Source organism: Portunus trituberculatus, chromosome 26 (assembly GCF_017591435.1).
Source record: "Portunus trituberculatus isolate SZX2019 chromosome 26, ASM1759143v1, whole genome shotgun sequence".
NCBI lineage: Eukaryota > Metazoa > Arthropoda > Malacostraca > Decapoda > Portunidae > Portunus > Portunus trituberculatus.
Genome location: NC_059280.1, coordinates 5,017,852 through 5,027,051, shown reverse-complemented (window position 1 = coordinate 5,027,051; position 9,200 = coordinate 5,017,852).

Here is a 9,200-nt window from a genome sequence, read left to right as displayed (position 1 = left end):
TTAGTGGCGCAGGCAATTTTATTTCTTTATAGTGGTACCCATACAAGGGTCCATATCAACACCGAAGCGCATCATCATCATCATCATCTTTGGTGTAGCCACCTAGATAGAACCTGGGTACCGCGGTTAGAACCTGGGTACCGCGGTGACATGTAGGTAGGTACCTTTCATTAAATCCCCCTCGCCGACTGACATACCTTCATAACGGTGTGTGGTGTGATTCTTTCGAGCCGACGCGTGAACGTCTGTCTGTCTGCCCGATCCCACGCCCACCACCTTATTGTTACGTTCACCGGTTAAACTGGTAAGATTGGCATCGGAGAGCCGGTGAACAATAACAATAAAAAAAAACACTGCAGGTTCAACTAGTGAGGAAATGTAAAAGGGGGTAACTTTAAAAAGCTACTTTAATAACCCATAATGAAATTGACACATATAACAAGAAACATGAAACACAGATATATAACATGAAACACAGGAAAATGACATACATATACATATAACACAGTAATAAATACAACAATAAAGAACCCAACTTAATACCTAACAATAATCCTAATCCTATATAGAGGCAATGTGGAAAACACGGACGAGGGGAAGTGATACTTATGCGGTGTCGCAGTGGTGAAATGCTGGTGATGGTTGATCCCACGGCAGAACCAAGAGGCGTTGTGTTCACTGGTTGAGGCTTGGATCTCAACTGCCAATCCAGAAAACCAAGAGCTGGCTCAACACTTTCGGTTGAGTCGAAAGGGCCGCGTGAATCCAACTTCGGGACAGTAGCGGGCTTCATGAAACGGTGACGTGGAAGGTTCACGAGACGGTGGCGTGGAAGGTTCACGAGACGGTGGCGTGGAAGGGAGGCGGAGAGGTGGCGAACGAGGTAACAAGCGGAGGAGGTGATGGTAGTAATGCATGTTACGGGCGGGCCGTAACATTTCCTCCCCCCTAAGACCTCCGTAATGGGCTCATGAAGGAGGTGAGACGGAGATCTTGATAAGGCGTCGGCGATGATGTTGTCCACCCCCCCACACAGCACCTCGCAAAGGAAGAACCTGCAGAAGCTTGAAGCGCACATCGGAGGAGACGATGACGAGGAGGCGATACACGAGCCAGACAGCGGTGATGGTGGTGAGAGAACCCAGCCAGAACCAGATGAAAATGTAGATCTTCTCGTTGATGATGTTAACCGCCAGCACACACCTGGTGTCGTGGGTCTCGATGGTTCCCGAAGGGCCGAACTTCCTGAAGGTGCACTTGGTGACTCTGGGAAGATGCGTGTCATGGGATCGATGCGCTTCTCGGGGTCCATGTCAGGGAAGTTGATGACCTCCGTGCCGTAGGTGAGGAAGGTGCCGCCCAGGAACAGGTCGGTGAAGTAGATGTTGCCCTCCAAGTCCTGAGTTATGTAATTTATAGGCCTCTGGAAGGTGGCGGGAGCATTAGACACGCAAAGGGCATCACATGGTATTGGTATAGTCCGAAGGAGTGATGAAAGCGATATTATTTGGGCCTCGTCCGAGAGGGGAATCTGGTAGTAACCTTTAAGCAAGTCTATAGTGGTTACAAATTTGGCTACTCCTATACTATCTATAAGGTCCTCTATCAAAGGCAATGGGTAGAGTCTGGCAATAACTTTTAAGATCAGACTGTTGTGAAGGTGTTAAGGAAAGAAACACCTCATCAAGGTTGGACATGATTTGGCTGTTTGAGGGGCGTCCTTTAGGTGACGAGAAGAGGAATTCGATGTCGGACTCTTCCTCGGGGGGCACAGGACCAGACTCCTTTCCTATCAGACATACAGGTACAGCGCGAGACAAGTCGTCCTCTGGTTCTCTGGAGTGGTAAGGTTTCATTAGATTAATATGAACAAGTTGGGAATCCTTACGACGGTCAGGAGTGTGGACCACATAATTTAATGGACTTAGTTTTTGAGCCACAACATAAGGTCCCATGAACTTACTGTGAAGAGCATTGCCTGGAGTGGGGAGAAAAAGTAAAACCTTGTCTCCTGGTTTGAAACTTCTCATGACAGATTTGGGAAGAGAATTCTGTTGCATTTTAGTTTGAGATTTGAGGAAGTTTGATTTAGCAAAGATCTGACTTCACTGATTTTATTCTTAAGGTTACTGATGTAGTCAGACACACTGGGGCTTGAAGGAGTATTTTGAGTAAACCATTGATCCTTTAATATTTTGAGAGGCCCCCTGATCTGTCTACCATAGAGTAATTCAAAGGGAGTAACCTAAAGAATCTTGAGGAGATTCTCTTAAAGCGAAGAGAAGGAAAGAAATACTTTCATCCCAGTCTCCTTGATGCTCCAAGCAATACTTCTTCATCATGGATTTTAATGTTTGGTGAAACCGCTCCAGACAGCCTTGGGATTGGGGTGGTAAACCGAGGAGGTAACATGGTCGATGTTTAGCTCATTCACTATCTGTTGGAAAAAATGGCTAGTGAAATTGCTACCCTTGTCAGACTGAATTTGTTTTGGAATTCCTACCGAGGTGAAAAATGTATTAGATGTTTTACAATGGTCTTTGATGTGATGTTCTTAAGAGGAATGCTTCAGGGTACCTGGTAGTGGGATCCATGAGGGTTAACAAATACTGATTCCCTCGTTTGGTTTTGGGTAAGGGCCCTACGCAGTCTAGTATGATCTTTTCGAAGGGCTCCGTCTGAACTGGAATAGGCGTCAGAGGAGCTGGCACAAGGCGTTCGTTAGGCTTACCCACAACTTGACATATATGACATGTTTTTACATAGTGTGACACATCCTTTTTCATTCCTGGCCAAAAAATGCTGAAGAGCCTTCTTGTAGGTTTTTTGGATGCCTAGATGACCTGACAATCCATCATGAGCTAGTTCTATAATGGCTGGTCTTACAGACAAGGGGATGACAACTTGATGTGTTTCTGACCAGGTGTCTAGTTGTTTCAGTTCAGGTGGTCTGTAGGCACGCATCAGGACTCTTTCCTGATAATAAAAACAAGGCAATTTAGACATATCCTTTGTTTCACTGGCCACATGTCTGATCTTAGCCAAAGTGAGATCCTGTTCCTGAGCATTAATCAAATTCTCCTTTGAAATGATGTCATTATACAAGTTGTCAGTAGAGGCAATCATTGGTGGAGGAGGTGATGAAAGGGCAGGGGACTTGGACTGAGACCTGGTGACTGCACACACTGGGAAGAAGTGAGGGGATGTTTCGTCCAGGATCTTAGTGGGACTTTCTGTTAAGGGAGAATCAAGAACAATTAAGTTTGGAACAGCCAAGTTACCCGCAAGATCATTACCCAGTACAAGATGTACCCCGGTACTGGCAGTTCACCAGGTTTAATGGCTACCTCAACCTCTCCTGAAATGAACGGGCACTGTAAGCTAATATTAGCCAAGGGATAGGAGAGCTGTGATTCGAGACCTGTAAGGATCACCTTCTCCCAGTGAAAGCCTGTTTGATGTTAGGGATGACATCTTCCCTTAAGATGGATTGGGCAGCACCTGTATCACGCAGAACCTTGATATTTATTGCCTTGTCTTTACCATCAGTCAGGGACACTTTACCTTGATACATGTACGGGTCATAAAGTTCTAGAGGAGAGTTGACAGGGTTAGCTAGGGCCACTGGTTTCTTGTTCTCAAATGTGTTTGGTCTAGGGGCCACAAAAGAAAATTGACGTTGAGAACCCTTGCAATTTGGGTGTCTACATTTCTGGATCGTGTGTCCTGGCTTCTTACAGTATGTACACCAGGGGGAATTATATGCATTTGGCGAGAATCCGGTTGGCTTACCACCCGCGCCCCAAAACCTTCCCCAAAGGAGGACCTAACATTAGACAGTGAACCACGACCTCTACTACCCAGGGATCCCATCAACAAAGCAAACGCATCAGCCACTTTAGCGGCAGACATAAGCTCACTCTCTCCCGTTCTTCCACATGCCTCAGAATATTAAATGGTAACTTGTTCTTCCATTCTTCCAGGACCATTAGATTGAGCAACTCCGAAAAGGTGGTAATGTTAAGGGCGACTAACCATTTCTTAAATTGTCTTAGTTTCTCACTAGCGAATTCAACATAGGTGTGAGACTCTGGTTTCACATACTTTCGGAACTGTTGTCGGTATCCATCAGAAGTGATAGAGTAGGCGTCTAGAATGTTACCTTTGATCTCTTCATATTCTACCTCATCACTAAGGCCGTTGTATACCCTATAAGCTTTTCCTACTAGCTTAGGGACAAGGAGAGACACCCACTGATCCTTGGGCCATTTATTCCTATTAGCAATGCTCTCAAAAGCGCGAAATGACCCGTCAACATCAGATTCATCAAAAGGGGGAACTAGCGGAGCAGCTGTAGCAGGATTAAAGCTTGCTAACTGTTTCTTTATATCTATTTCTTCCCCTCTAAACTTAGCGTCATTTCGTAGGGTTAACTCCTGAATTTCTAACTCTTTCTCCTGCCTTCTAAGTTGTAACTGAAATTCTCTCTCTTCTTTTCTGCCTGCCTGTAGTTGCATTTGTTTTTCCTGTAGTTGCATTTGGCTTTCATGCATCCGGTATTCTAGTTTAAGCTTCTCAATTTCCCATTGACTTATCCTACTCTTCTCCTGTTCTTCCTGGGGACTGTGTATTATAGTCCTCGTAGAGGCTGACATGGGAGTTAACTCTTCTATGGCATTTCCTAGCAACTGACCTTCTTGCACTAGATGTTCAACAACTACATTCTTAATGACCTCTTTAGTCATCTGAGACGTGATGGGAACATCAAAATGTTTAGCGATGGCTTTCCATTGGTCCTTCTTTATATTAGCATATTTAAGTTGTTCCAGAGAAGGGTCGGCACAAAATCTTCAACGTTAAACTGAGCGGAAGCCATATTAAATAGATGTTAAACCACAACAAAAAAAAAATGATAAGCGAATTACTTAAGTGAGGAACTTGGCAGAGTGATAATAAAGGCAACCTTGGAAATTACCTAGATTATACTTAAGCAAACACTTATGAGTACAATCACTAATGAGGGTAAACTAGAGAGTTACGGCATTAAGAGGGATCCGGATACTCTAGTTACGAGACTTGAGTGTGAGGAGCGAATTGTACTGAGACTTGTTATTGATAAGGAGGCGGATTAGTCTGAGAGACTAGTTAAAATGGCCGATTCTAACTAGCGAGAAAAATTATCCGCGAAGTGAGGGGCTTGAGGGTTCGCATGAACATATGATGATCCCAACACTTGGATAACACTTATTACACACCTGCCTATGTGCAAAAACTAGAGATAAGTGCTATCGGTGAACACGCCTTTCTACCTGGTTTCCTGCTCTACCACTGCTATGCGATACCAATGAAAGTCACGAAGCACGTTTAACCCAAAAGGAGCCACTTGAACGCACAAAGGTAAATTTAAACCACACGCAGAGTAAGTCACAGAAAAAAACACATCAGAGTCACAACACCACAGAAACACAAGCAATCACAGAAAAAGTCACTGGAAAAATGGAACACTGAACATGGGTTATAAACGTCCTGTCACGGTCGCCAATTGTTACGTTCACCGGTTAAACTGGTAAGATTGGCATCGGAGAGCCGGTGAACAATAACAATAAAAAACACTGCAGGTTCAACTAGTGAGGAAATGCAAAAGGGGGTCACTTTAAAAAGCTACTTTAATAACCCATAATGAAATTGACACATATATAACAAGAAACATGAAACACAGATATATAACATGAAACACAGGAAAATGACATACACATATACATATAACACAGTAATAAATACAACAATAAAGAACCCAACTTAATACCTAACGATAATCCTAATCCTATATAGAGGCAATGTGGAAAACACGGACGAGGGGAAGTGATACTTATGCGGTGTCGCAGTGGTGAAATGCTGAGTGATGGTTGATCCCACGGCAGAACCAAGAGGCGTTGTGTTCACTGGTTGAGGCTTTATCCACTATGGTCTGACCACTTACTTGTATGGAGATCTTTTATTTATTTATTTATTTTATTTATTTTTTTTTCCTGCCAGGAATTTTCCGGCCTGCAGCGCTGTCACACTTGTACGTACCAATACGCACCTTAAGTCAGGTAGGTACTTAATACTTGGTAATTGAACGGTAAGGAAAAAAAAAAAAGCTGGAGAGAGTTTCTGTTTATCTTTAAATATATTTTGCATTGTTTTTGCAAACAAACACAGCAATACTTGACATCGTTTGATCCGCGCGCCCTCCACTCTCGGGGATGACCGCCGAGTGAGATCACAGGTCAAAGTGAACGCGTTAATACATGGGTCACTCACTCACTCCCTGTCCCTACCTACCACCTACCAGCCAGAAGGGAAGCAAGAGAGGGGGGACACTTGCACGCACCAATACGCACCTTAAGTCAGGTAGGTAATTAATACTTAGTAATTGAACGGTGTTGTATTATACATTGTGATGTTCTAAAAGAAAATGAAAAAAAAAAAAAAAAAAAGAAAAGGCAAGTTGGAGTAAGCTTCTTGTTTATCTTTGAACATATTTCGCATTGTTTTTTTTTTTTTTTTTTCAAACACAGCAATACTTGACAACGTTTAATCCGCATCTCTTGGATGACTGCCGAGTGATCACTGGTCAAAGTGACCGACCGCGTTAATTGATTCTTGTCCCACTAGCTCCCTACCAGCCAGGAGGGAAGCAAGAGAGCAAGACAGAGGGGCGTGTGCGGGAAGCAAGGTCCTCATTGATACACGGGCTCTAATCCCATAATTTACTCAGCGCAAGGTTTTTTTTTTTTTTTTTTTTTTTTTTTGCAGCGGTGCAGGCCATTAGCATTTATATCATTCATCATCAAAAAAATATATACCATCATTATTATTAATATCATTGTTAACACTATAGTCTATTAAATTCTCTAGATGTGTCAATGCCGGATATATATACTTGTTGGTGATGATATTGAGGAGGAGAGGGATTTTCTTCTTCTCGGTCTTCTTGGGAAGGAGCACAGCCTGAATGTTTGGCAGCACGCCACCCTGTGCAATGGTAACCCCGGAGAGGAGCTTGTTAAGTTCCTCGTCGTTCCGGATAGCCAGCTCCAGGTGACGTGGGATGATGCGAGTCTTCTTGTTGTCGCAGCGGCGTTGCCGGCAAGCTCGAGGACTTCGGCGGCCAGGTACTCCATGACCGCTGCAAGGTACACGGGGCGCCAGCCCCCACTCGCTCGGCGTAGTTGCCCTTCCTCAGGAGGCGATGAATCCTGCCGACCGGGAACTGGAGTCCAGCACGGCTGGAACGGGACTTTGACTTTCCCTTCACCTTTCCTCCTTTGCCGCGTCCGGACATGGCGAGCAGTACTAGTAGTGGTAGTAGGTGGGATTAACAAGTAGTAGTGGTATTATTAGCAAGTAACACTCCGTCAGCTGCGGGAGCGAGTCGGTGTGTTGTGCATAATCTGTTCTTCGGCGGGCTCGTTTCCTCTATATAAAAGAAAGATCGGATCAGCGCGTAACACGTAACACCCAACCGGGAGGCTGGCTCTCGCGGCGACTCGCGATCCTGAAGAGGATTGCTTACATATATGGCACTCTTCAAGTCGGGCGCATTGCTTACGGATCCGTAGATGACATTGAAGACGCCTTGGACACGTGGATGTCTACGGTGAGGAACACGGCAGACCGTCACATTCCTAAGACCACTTACAAACTCAGGTCGGCTCCGAGGCCTTCCAGGACCACGCAACTGCTTAGGGGGTTCAATTTCAGGCACTGCGGGACAGAGCAACGCTGAGAGGCTGGACGTATGACGAGTATAGGCAGTACACCCAACTAAAGGTTGCACTGCAAGACTCGACGGACCGAGGCCAGAGAGCACTGGGGGAGGAAGCTGGCTTGCTCAGCTGCCAACTACCGCGACCCCAGGAAATTTTGGAGGAGATAAAATGCCTTTCAGGTAGAACGACTGGCACTGAGACTTACCTCACTGACAACACACGAGCCAGAAAACATACTAACAGTGACAAAGAACATCTTTTCACCTCCATCTGGAGTCAGGTCTACAGGGATGACTTTGACGACGACTACGACGACAATGACCGTGTGCTGGAGTACTTGGCCACCGCAGTGCAAAGGATCTCCCCATACGGCAACGCTGAACCTGCTCGTCTTACCGGTAACTCGTATTTAGACTGCCTCATTTCCTCCCAGGAGCTCTCTGCCGCTATAAAACGTGGCAGATCCACATGCCTGGGAGGAAGTAAGATCAACAGACTAATTATCTCCAATCTTCCAGAGTCAGCTCTTTCCAGATTGCGGGTCATCTTCAACTCTGCACTCTCAGCTGGGTACTTCCCTGACGGGTTCAACCAGGCGGATATGAGGATGATTCCCAAGGCCGAGAAACATCCCACTCTTCCTGAGAGCTTCCGTCCCATCTCACTGCTAGAAGTACCGGGGAAGCTGCTGGAGATGATCATAGTCTCGTGGCTTCGTGTCCACCTGGAGGATGGTAACTACCTGCACCCAGCGCAGTACGGCTTCCACAGTGGCAGGGGCACCGCTCATGCCATTGCGTTGGCCACCGAGACACTGGCTGTCCACCAAGCCAACAAGTTCCGCTGTAACGTCGTTCTGCGTGACGTAAGTAAGGCGTTTGATCGGGTCTGGCACCTTGGTTTGAAGTACAAGATTCTTCACCTGGGCCTGCCTGGCACGGTTGGGCGGGAAGAGGGTTTTTAAACATTTTTGTTTTTCAAACAAAGAAAAAAAGGGCTTTTTTAAAATTCAAAACCCCCTTAACCCTTTTAAATTTAACAACCCAACCGGGGGGCCAAAAATTGGGTGGGGGGAAAAAAGGGATCCCTTTTCCCTTTCCACCGATTTAAGGGCCCCGGGCCCGGGGGGCCCTTGGCCCCCTTTGGGTCCTTGGCCGGGCCTGGGCCAGGGGACCGGGGCGGCCCGGGCCCCCACGCCCGACCCCCCAAACCCCGCCCCCTTTGACCCCCCTCCCCCCGGCTTTGGGGAAAATTTTGGCCCTGATTTTTTTCCCCCCGGGGTTTTTTCCTTTATATGGGGGTAACCCCCGGGAAAAGTTTTCATTTCCCCCGCCCGGTTTTTAAAATTTCCTTTTGTCCCAAACCCTCTTAATTTGGGGTGTTTCTTTTCCCCCCACCCAAATCCGGGTTTCCCGGGCCTTTCCCCAAAACGAAAAAACGGGG